The sequence below is a fragment of the Nylanderia fulva genome, unplaced genomic scaffold (genome assembly GCF_048542155.1).
Source record: "Nylanderia fulva isolate GAGA-0341 unplaced genomic scaffold, ASM4854215v1 Scaffold4, whole genome shotgun sequence".
Taxonomy (NCBI): Eukaryota; Metazoa; Arthropoda; class Insecta; order Hymenoptera; family Formicidae; genus Nylanderia; species Nylanderia fulva.
Genome location: NW_028190476.1, coordinates 3,224,895 through 3,237,017, shown reverse-complemented (window position 1 = coordinate 3,237,017; position 12,123 = coordinate 3,224,895). Strand labels below are relative to the sequence as shown.

Below are 12,123 nucleotides of genomic sequence, written 5' to 3'. Positions count from 1 at the left end.
TCCGATGCCCTATCTACACCTAAGGATAATTCTACTTGTGGCTTATTCCAGGAAGTTGTACAGACGATCAAAAACCATCCTGAAGTTGATTTTCAATCGTAATTTTTTTCCATTTTTTCATATGCTTAAAAACCAACTTTAGTATAGTTTTTGATCGTTTATATTACTCACTGAAATAAGTCGCAAGTAGAATTAATATAGACGATCAAAAACCATACTGAAGTTGGTTAAATTTTCAATCGTAAACTTTTTCGATTGGTACTTGCGATTGAAAACCAACTTCAGTATGGTTTTTGATCGTCTATGTATTAATCCTACTTGCGACTTATTTCAGTGAGTATAAACGTAGTATAAACGATCAAAAACTATACTAAAGTTGGTTTTTATTAACATATATAAAAAAAAATCGAAAAAGATTACGATTGAAAACCAACTTCAGTATGATTTTTGATCGTCTATACAACTCGCTAAATGTTTCGTAAACTAAATCGTAATTTTTCTCGATTGGTACGATTGAAAACCAACTTCAGTATGGTTTTTGATCGTCTATACTACTCACTGAAACAAGTCACAAGTAGGATTATCTTTAGATAGGGCATGGAGGATAAAAAGAAATAAGATGAAAAGTTCTATTATAGTATATCGAGTTCGCGTACAGAGATATTTAATCGACGAATCGTTCGATGGTCGCCCAATCATTTCTGCCCTTGGCAGATGCTTCGGTCGAGCATCTGTTGAATTACACTGGGCGCATAGTAACGCTGGCAACGCTGCAACTGATATGAAGCTGTACGTAGCAGACGCGATTAATCGAGAGACCGCGATGATGGCGATCAAGTCATGGTATGGAAGTACCGCGAGAATGCATTCTCGTTTACGGGAATTCAGACTAGGATATTTCACTTTATATATATAGAGATTCCCAAAATTGAAATTAACAATCTCGTTTCTTCACGTTGCGTATAAGTGAAACGGCAAAATCTTTCGTTTGACAGCTACAAAAATAGATCTCGAGTCATCATACGACAATTGTCATCTTTGAATACTGTAATACTTTTTCACGCGAGCTTATCGCTTATCACCGGATAGATCGGATTGCATCCAGCGATATATATCTACGACGTAGTATTTAATCGTTCGCTCTTCAATCTTATTAAAATTATAGTGAATTGTTTAATTTTAAAGGAAAACTTAGAGATTCCCGAAATTGAAATTAACAATCTCGTTCCTTCACGTTGCGTATACGTGAAACGACAAAATCTTTTCGTTTGACAGCTACAAAAATAGATCTCGAGTCATGATACGACAATTGTCATCTTCGAATACTGTAATACTTTTTCACGCGAGCTTATCGCTTATCACAGGATAGATCGGATTGTATTCAGCGATATATTTTAATCTACGACGTAGTATTTAATCGTTCGCTCTTCAATCTTATTAAAATTATAGTGAATTGTTTAATTTTAAAGGATAACTTGTTTATTTTTTTCATCTTGTCAATTAATCGTTGAAATTCCCGCGCTCGATACATTTCAATCGACTTAATTCTGTACAGATTTTTTAATAGCATTTTTCTATGTCAAGTTTTAATACGTTATAATTAGAATTAGAGCCTCTCTCTTTTAGAGAGTACTGTTTCTTGTTTGGAGAAATCCGGAGTTTTCGATACGTAAAAAAGTGTATTCCGGCGAGTCGACATTATCCGGGAGATATCTTATCAATAAAAATTAGGACGAATTGACTGCAATGTCCCATGCGGGCGGAACTGATCCCATCTTCAATTTGGTACATATATTACTCCAAATGTATATATATTTTTGTGTGCGTCTCGCTCTTTGATTCGCTCTAATAAAATTTACGAAAGTAATAGAAAGAAATGTTATTGGCATGAATAACCGATTAAAAAGTAGAAAAGAAAGAACCGTGACGTATACAAATTTGTCAGCTTTATTCCCGAAAGCGTATCGATAATGTATGTAGAACACGTGTGGTTTATCTTTTTTCTTCGTCGTGGCAGAATGAAAAATCGTCCGCGGGAGTTTGGCGGGAGGTCGTCGATGACGCACGATTAAACACAAAACAGACGCACAAAGTACGGTTTTAACGGTAGCCGCGGACTCTTCAACAACGGGGCGTGTTGCTCGAAGGAAGAGCGATAAAGAAGTTCCTTCGGCCTCGTTCATCTGGCCTCGTTCCACTAATAAGCGCGCCTCATCCTGCGCCGACGCGGCCTCGTTTCGCGTGTTTTTCTCGCCGTCGACGAAAAAGAGAGAGAGAGAAAAGAAAATATATAAAATGCCGCCATGCGCGCGAGAGACAATTTTTCCCTTTCGAGGCGTTGGCTTTAAGCTCTTAAAGCGACGCGAGCGGAAGCCGCCAAACGCCGTTAGATCGAAGCCCGGATTTAATCTTAAGAGGATCCTAAACGCCGAACAAAAAGGAATTTTTATTTTTTAAGTTGGACAATTTTTTTATTCTTAACACAACTTCGGTAGGTTTGCGCTTTGTTTCCGTATATACTTTAATTGTGGAAAGGCATTTATTATTCAATCAATAAAAAGAAAAGAGAATACGATAAAATAGAACGGCGTTTAGGATTCCCTTAAGCTTACAAGGAGATCTTAAACGTCGATTTTATATTAAGAATAGAAAAATTCAATTTGTTGAGTTAAAGATTATTTTTGATGAAATAAAAAATTAAATGGATAATTTCCTTCCACAGATTTTATTTAATTTGCGCTCGACCATCTGCGACAGGCTCGAATTGCCATTTAATTTTTTATTTAATCATTGATTTTATGAGCCAATTTAATTTTTTATTTTTTTTTAAATTATATTTCTGTTTTTCACATAAAATCGGCTCTTTATTTTCGCGCTTTGTTCCTATATATACTTTTATTGTGGGAAGGCATTTATTACTCTATTCAATCAATAAAAAGAAAAGGGTGCGCAAAAATAATGCTTTATTGATAAAATTGAACGGCGTTTAAGATCCTCTTAAACGCAATAAACGAAAGAGAGGCGAAGTTGAAATACTTCTCGCGGACCTAAAATTCTAACAGGCGTAAATAAAACGAGGAAAAAAAACAGAAGACTCTGGCGTTCGCTAATTTATCGCTATAAATTATCGCGGTAAGCCGTTCAAAGACTGTCAGGAGAGATAAATGATGTCTTATCGTGCGCTTCGAGCCGATGGATTTAATGTGGATTATACGATAAAAAAGGCGTGAGTTTAAATTGCGTATGTATATAATAATTTCCGGAAACACAATTTTTTATATCGATTTTTTCGCAAAAATTTTCTTTCTACATATATCATTAGTAAAAATCTTTCCTCAATGGTAAAAGTCGACCAAACTGGCAATCATTTATTATAAATAATTAGTTAAAATACAACGTTTCGGCTGTCATTGCAGCCCTTTTCAAGTAAATCTATAAAAAGTTACATAAAAATAATTATAATTTTAATACATTTCATCGCAACAAATAATTATAAATTCATATACAAAAACATCTATTTATTTCTTGCTTACTTCTATCAATTCTACATTAAAACAATGGTGAATATCGTCGGTGGTATGCAGTGAATTTGATTTACTGTATTAATTTATTATGCATTTACGTTTGGTATGTAACATATTTTTGTATATGAATTTATAATTATTTGTTGCGATGAAATAATTATTTTTATGTAACTTTTTATAGATTTACTTGAAAAGGGCTGCAATGACAGCCGTAACGTTGTATTTTAACTAATTATTTATAATAAATGATTGCCAGTTTGGTCGACTTTTACCATTGAGGAAAGATTTTTATTAATTATTACTGGCGAACCTTAAGAATTATTATCTGTGATACATCATTAGGTCTTTTGTCCCGCATAGAACTTTTTTTTTATAAAATGAAGGTTTTAACTTTTAACGCAGTTCACCTTGTATCGATGCCTTATGTATATCTCATATGTCTGCTTATTTTTTAATATTATCTGTGATACATCATTAGGTCTTTTGTTCCGCATAGAACTTTTTTTTTATAAAATGAAGGTTTTAACTTTTAACGCATTTCACCTTGTATCGATGCCTTATGTGTATCTCATATGTCTGCTTATTTTTTAATATTATCTGTGATACATCATTAGGTCTTTTGTCCCGCATAGAACTTTTTTTTTATAAAATGAAGGTTTTAACTTTTAACGCATTTAACCTTGTATCGATGCCTTATGTGTATCTCTCACCCATATGTCTGCTTATTTTTTAATATTTAAACGGTCAGTCACATATAGCCGATACATCCTGCTCATTGACACTAACGGGCTCTCGCACGTTATCGCGGTCTACGAATGATAAATTAGCCTCACGGGTTCTCTCTCTCTACGCTGCTCTTTATTTTCGGCGATCTTTTCCTGCAACACGCATTAAAAACACGTTTGACACGAGATGATACGGCAATCGATAGGGGCAACGCGATCGAGTGGAAATTATTTGCCGCTGAAATAAATTCATTCGTCAGGTTTTGTTTCCTTATACATACATATACGTATACCGCTAATGGATGGATCGTTCGAAAGGAAATTCGAGATGTGAAAAAAAAAAAAATATATATATATATATCCTTTCCCATTAAAACGATCGTTCGTTTTCAGACGCGTTCAACGCGACAATTTGTTTTTTCCATTCGTATATATATGAATCAATCGCATTCAACAGTGCTTCGTGTACGTACACATTTTGTCCGATACTTGACCGAATGCTCGCGAGACTCTCGCATTAATATATCTATTATCGATACCGTTCGACCTAGGCTCGGAAAACTGTGCAAGCTGGTTCCGTATATCGGTCTCGCGCGAAGAGGGATGCGTGCACCAACCACACACACACACACACGTTTGCATCGCGCTCATATGTGTGTGCGCGCATTTGCGTCATGTGGGTTCGTTGTTTGTCCCGAGGGCAGAACGACCAGCTGTCTCCGCAGTCTCGTTTTATTTGCAACCCTTCGCCCCTCCAACCCCTACCCGGCGTGACCTCGCCGCCTTCCCCCCCCCCCCTCTTTTCCCCCCCTCTCTCCACCTAGAGGCTCCACGCATCGATCGCCAGCATGCGTGTAAGCATCGATGCACTCCGCGCATGTAGGGAGTAAATAGTAGTGTAATCGTGGGTACCAACCCAGTTATATGGGCACGACACGCGGAGAGATATCGGCAGGGAACCCACGTGTCCCCCTCTATGAAAGAGCCTTTTTTTTTGTCACGATAAAGCTTAAGTTACGATCGATTTTTTTCGTGCTATATGCTATCGCAAAGTACACGAGTTATAACATATATTGTTATATATGGTGACCATCAGTCCTTTTTATTTTAGAGGACGGTCCTTGGTTTGCAAGCAGCTGTCCTTCAGATTTATTCATTTTTCCAAAACTCTATTTTTTGGCCTCTATTTTTTATTTAATATGAAAAACCGAAACAACGAAGTCTCTTATAAGTAAGAATAATTCGAGTAGCAAACTGACGTCATTACACGTCAAAATGACGTCATTTCGACGTCTGATGACGTCAGTCGGCGCCAAATGACGTATATACGCTTGCCACGTGGGACGTAGACTCTTCTGATCATCACAGAATTATTTTCTTTTTACTCTCGTCGATTTCCATTTTGGTCGCAAACTGATTTGAAAACATGTTGAAGCAAAGCCCTAAAATTTTTAGATTTATTCTTATTTCCTCTCAGAAACTACGGTTACCGTATATACAGGGTGTCCGGTAACTAACAATTATAAATGGATTCTTTGGTCAATTTGGGAACGATTTTTCCTCAGCGAAAATGTCGGAAAAGGTCATCATTTTTTACAACTTTCCAATATTTGTCGTTATGTATCTTTATAACTAAGGCTCAAATTAAAATTTTATTATAGTAAACTCTACCTGAAATTAACTGAAGAATGTAATTATGTTAGACTTTTAACTCCAAAACGTTTAGTTTTCAAAAAACCCATTTTTTTCAATCGCTTATAACTCGAAAATTATTGACTTCTCGACATTTTTGCTAAGGAAAAATCGTCTCCAAATTGGCCAGAGAATCCGCCCTTAATCATTGATCCGTTAGTTACCGGACACCCTGTATATATCTTTATATGATGCATATTACTTACGCAACGTGTACACAGAATTATCCGTGATTCCGTATATATGTTCAAAGAAAACTATATAAGCGACCGCAAGCAAACTTTCATGTAATACGTAAATTAAGGATGAGCTGTCTTTGGGGAGGGAAAAATAGTTGCTCGTGTGCGAAATCATCGCTGTTTCTCGACGAATAATTCTATGTTTACTGAAAAACGTCTCGTATTTTTTTTTTGTTACTTGTATAAAAATGATGCATTCACTTTAGTGAAGTCCACCCTCGCTTCGGCAAAATTACGCTTGATTTGCCTTAAACTAACCAACAAGTTGTAAGCCGTTGGGCCGGAAAACGGAGTATATCGTTGTTAAGTCCGCTACTTGCAGCTCATAATCGCGTGCTACAGTATCTCTTTTTTATTTACTACCTCTAGAATATATAATAACCTTCGTTGTGAACACCTGGGACATGAACCGCGCCACGCAATCTTTCATATCGTGTCGATATCAGCCCGGATTTTACACTCGCTAAAAGCGTAATATACCAGGTTTCCCAATCTTTTTCACGCGACAAAATTGCGGCGGCCAAAATGTCGATGCAATTTAACTCGTTTTTCGAATAAATCCGAATATAAGAATCGTTTATTTATCAAAAGAGACTAATCATATTCATACACTGAAAAAAATTTGTTAACTTTACTAAACCTTTCAACTAAATTACTATTTTGTTAATTGAACATATATATATATTAGTATTTAAGTCAAATATACGTTTTCTTAGATTTAATGTTACATTTAATTTAAATATTTTTGACATCTTAAAATTATAATTTTATTTTAATTTCACAAGTATGTTTCGCTTCTTTTTATTATTTTATAATGTTGTTAAGTAATTTTTTGAAGTAATTTTTTTTTATTGTATTAATCTCTGTACTGTATTTCTTCTCTATGTATATCTAGATCACTTGATAAGGACTCAAAGAAGGGTCGATAATAAATAATATTTGCCAGTACGGTCGAGAGAAGAGTTTTACTTTTTTTAATTCTGTCTGGCGATTCTCAAACATCTACGTTTTTATTTTTTTAAATATTTTTATATGTTCAATTAACAAAATAATATTTAGTTGAAAGGTTTAATCAAGTTAACAAATTCTTTTTCAGTGTAAAATTTTTTACAATTTTTGTGATTGGCGTAATAAAAAGGCAACTTAATATTAATACTCGAAAGCATCGGATGACAAATATGCTGCTTTTTTTTTAAATTATTCATAATAAAAAATATTTTGAAAATTAAGTCACGATAAAAACGCGAATAATAGAAAAAAAAGAAAGACGTTAGTGGAAAGTATTTGCGGATAGCCGCACGAATTGTGAATTATTACGTCCATGCTAAGCTAAAATACTAGTTATTCTTTATTTAAGCGCATAGCCGCTGGAAAGAAGTACGAGAGCTTTATAACCAAGTCCCTTGTGTAATAAAAGAGCGTTTGCAAAGAAACGTCATATAGAAAGAAAGAAACGGATAATAGATATAGTAGCTTTTTTATATCTACAATTCTACAAAGAGAATCAATGCATTTTTTGTCAAGTATCGTCATACGTCTAATAAGACAAGCATTATTCGAAATAGTTCATATTTCAGAAATTAATTACACACGAAAAAGAATTTTTATTTATCTTTTAGACACACGTATATTTAATAAAATAGATTGTATATAACTACTGAAAAAAGTTTTCTTTGAATTAAAATGTAAACACACTCTCCCTTTTTTAAAAGAATTTGATATAGAGATGGAAATTCAATTGTTTTATGAATAATTTAAATATTATAATTTTTAAATAATAAGATTAAAATATTTTTAATATATCTGCATAAAAATATTAATTCAATATTAATTTGAATTATGCACGATATAATATTATAATATGATACAACGCATACACATGCACACAGACATTGTATGAAAAAATATTATAATGGATAACAATATTAACTTAAATATTTTAAATAGATAATATAGGTATTTCAAGTATTTCGGAGTAAAAAAATTGGAAATCTATAAGTACGATAATATATAGATTATAGATTATTACCGTGGAAATAAAAAAACAACGAATTTTATTTTAAATAATAAATAAGCAATTACTTTTACGACCACCAAATAATTTATAAATTACTCACGCTACGGTTGCTCTCCGCAATCATTTAACATAGTAGTTTCTCTCTCGGTCTCCTCTTTTTCTCGTTCCTCCTTTTCCGTTCTTTCATGGCATTCGCAAGGCACTCACTCGCAAAAATGCGATTAAATTGCGACAATTGCGCGACATTTTGCACGATAATCTCAATGTTAATCACACACGCGACGCTCATTTTACTGTATTACGACGAGGGAGCAATGATCAGCCATTCGAAAATGACTCATCGTGATAAAGTCTCTTCTGCTATCATATAGTATGCGTATACGTATATAGATTAAAGTCAATTTACTATTTTGCATTATAATATCAATGGATGAACATACGAGTTAAGATAAATATTCATATACGAACTGTAGCTTTTTAAAATTTATTTATTACTTAAACATATATCGATTCTGCGCTGTAACTGTGACTTTTTATTTTTTGTTAATTCTCCCTCCCAAAAAAAAAATTACATCAGCACATCAACGTCCTGATATCTTGTAATACTATATATATATGTAAATCGAGTTAATGATTAGTTAAGACGCGGTGGATCGACAGAAATAATTTGCATTCATCGAATTTATAATACGCGGTTAATAAATATTGAAATCGAAGTAAATAATGATCGTATATGGTTATAGCAAATGTATTACGTCTTTTCTTACTTAAATCAAATAATCATCGCCACGATATCTTTACGTGTTGCTTATCACGGAAATTATACGGGCCGATTATTGCTCGTAATAATATAGTAATAGAAAATGATTGCATTTTTTTCGAAAAATAACGATATATACGGAGCGACTCGCTGCTGACTTGTTCGAGTTTTACTGCACGAATGATAGCAAGGCCACGATATGTAAACAATAAAGCTCTTTACAACTCTATATGCCGAGCATTCGATATTGTGTACATATTGTATATATTACAATAGTCGATATTCGTCGTCATCATGAATTATTTAATACTATGAAGGAAAATACAGTATTTTTCTTAGTTTTGAATAAATATAGTTTTATAGTTATTAAAAAATTAATAATGCACCATATGATTCTTCGTCACTTTAATCATTTGATCTTTTCGAATTTGTTATAATAGTGATTATATTTTCTGACAGAAAATAAAGGACAAACTTGAAAATCTTAGGTCTTTGTTTCAATATGTTTCCAAATAAATTTGCGATCAAAGTGGAGATTGACGAACAAAAAAAATAATTCTGTTACTATCAGAAGTCTACGCATTCTTATAGTTTGAAACTAGTTCGACTATGTTGAACAAATTTTTGGTTTCTGAAATATAAGTTCGAGATAAAAAGTTTCGTTATTTTCGTACAAATTCTTATATTAACACTATTAATCTTATATTAACGACATTAGACATCAAAACGCTAAATAAATAATAAAAAACAAAATTAAAAAAATAAAGGATAAAATAAAATTGAGTTTTGAAAAATTAATAAATCTAAAGTTACTTGAAATAAAGGACGGATGATTGCACCGTAATTATTACATTTACAACGCATACATATAAATCTCGCAAACGTATTGTTAATAAATAATCGATACAGTCACGCTTTTTTGTTATTCGAATAGTCTAACAATAAGTTAATGAGATACACTTATGTACCGCTTATCACAAAGGTTAATTAATCGCATTGGCTGTGACTGTCACTTATTCTAATAATATTGTAAATTGTAAGGAATAATTGCGTCTCGAAGAATAACACGCGGAGCGGTTCGTGACATTACTCGCTCGCCCGAGCTTCGTCGTGCGAATGACTGCAAGGCCACGGCGCGTAAACAATAAACATGTGTCAACGCGGCGTGTGACGTAGTCAATAGTTGCGCGTTTTCGTCTGGGTTTTTATATGCATAATGTATATATACATAGTTAATCTTTTAGCATCACGAAATATTTTGCGTACTGCAAAACAAAATACAAAAATATTTTATATTTATATATAATATATAAATATGTATGATATATGTGTAATATATGTATAATATATACATATATATATATATATATTTTATTAAAATATTATATTATATATTTATTTTAATTTGATATATTTTTTTAAAATTTCGATACAATTATTCGATTTAATTTTCTCATTGATTTTATGTGCCATTTCCGGATTGAAAATAGGCAAATAATATGCGAATCGTATAGAATTGAGTGATTAACAAAGAAGCAATAAATTGTGTGACACGTGACATTATGTATTAATAATAAATTTAAAACTATTTATTCGTAATTAAATATATATATTTCTTGTATGATGTATGAAATAGTTGATGATAGCGAATACCGACTATTATGACATGGACAATGTGTTGAGCGTGTATAGAGTTTTATTGTTTACATGCCATGGCATAGCCTTGCCATCACTCGTGCGGTGAGACTCGAACGAGTAGGTAGTGTCGCGAGTCGCTCCATATATACTTACTTTTCGAGAAATGCGATTATTTTCTATTACTATTATTACCAAGCTACCACATCAGCCCGTATAATTCTCGCGACATGCGACAAGTAAAGATATATCGCGGCGATAACTATTTGATCCAAATAACGAAAAGATAAGTAGATTTGACAAGTACGATCTCGTGTTATTTATTCCGTATTTCGATATTTATTAAATGCAATATTTATTATAAATTTTTGATAAATGCATTATATTTATCAGAAACTTGATGAAAATGTATGATCTAATTATATTTTCTAATCCGTGAACATTTTTTCTTTAATTTAACTTTAACTCGTATATCTATCCGCTTATAAATATGAATGTGTGTAATTAGAATACGAAATGAAACAAATTTGTTTAAAATTCGAAAACACATTATAATAGCAATCGAATAATATTGCGAATGTCCCGTGACTTTCGAATGTCGAACGTATCGTACATCTTTTCACCATTGCTTTTTCATCGCATAATAAAATGCGCGTCGTATACGCGTCAATTAACGTCGGGAATGCCGTGTAAAATATCGCGCGATCGTATTCTGCTGTTTGTAATTAAGCGTGTTTTCGCGAGCGAATGCCATGAACGAACAACGAGCAATGAAAAAGAGAGAGAGAAGAACATTGGCGGAGCAATTATGAAGTGAGTAATAATTAATCGTAAAATTAATTACTCCTTTATTTCAATTAATATTTTTATACGCGTTTAATATATTTCTCAACATTGTTTTCAGATTTAAAGTTATTTACGTTAATTATACCAGAAAATTATTTTGTTATTCATATACTTTCAAGCGTTTCTATCTTTTTGTTCGGTATATAATTACGCAATCCTTTTTATTAAATACTCGTGTAAAGGGCAAATAAAAAATTCGATTGCGCGTAATCATTAATTTTTATACATATGTTGATTCTTTTTTTGAACACTACTTTATTATACATTAATGCCTCCCGTTCAATAAGTTTTGTTTTTTTCCGAACAATAATTTAACTCGGGAACTTCAATGAACATTTTTGTCGAAGAAGCAATTATATGTGATTGTCTCGATGAGGTAATCCGAAGAGCGATTGAATTCGATGAATATTATGAATAAAATCATCCACGCTTCTTTCATTCGAACGATTTCTCACTCTTATTTCCGGCGAGATCTGTCAGTCTTTTGTCTCGTAGATGAACTTTAGGCAGTTCGAGGGGGGATCCTGTCTGGTGCCACTTTGAGAGACCCGTACACTCCATTAACGACCAACATCTGGCCCTTGCCAGCTGCCATCCGGTAAAAGGCAATCCATGGTCAGGGTCTAAGCGCGATGTTCGGATATTTAGTCTCGTCTTTCACCGCATTCCTTATTTCCTCGACAAC

At 33.1% G+C, this 12,123-nt stretch overlaps 1 protein-coding gene across 3 annotated transcripts in view; it reads left to right on the top strand.

Moving 5' to 3' along the window:
• The window catches only part of Ipk1 (Inositol phosphate kinase 1), a 98,786-nt gene that overhangs the window by 17,437 nt on the left and 69,226 nt on the right, over window positions 1-12,123 (top strand). Inside the window, exon 1 of one of the 3 annotated variants that reach the window (XM_029311753.2) lies at window positions 10,960-11,405. The exons of the other annotated variants lie outside the window; for them this stretch is intronic. The gene's annotated coding sequence lies outside the window, so the exon portion shown is untranslated. Of the gene's footprint in view, window positions 1-10,959; window positions 11,406-12,123 lie in introns of those variants that run through there. 3 annotated transcript variants of the gene reach the window in all.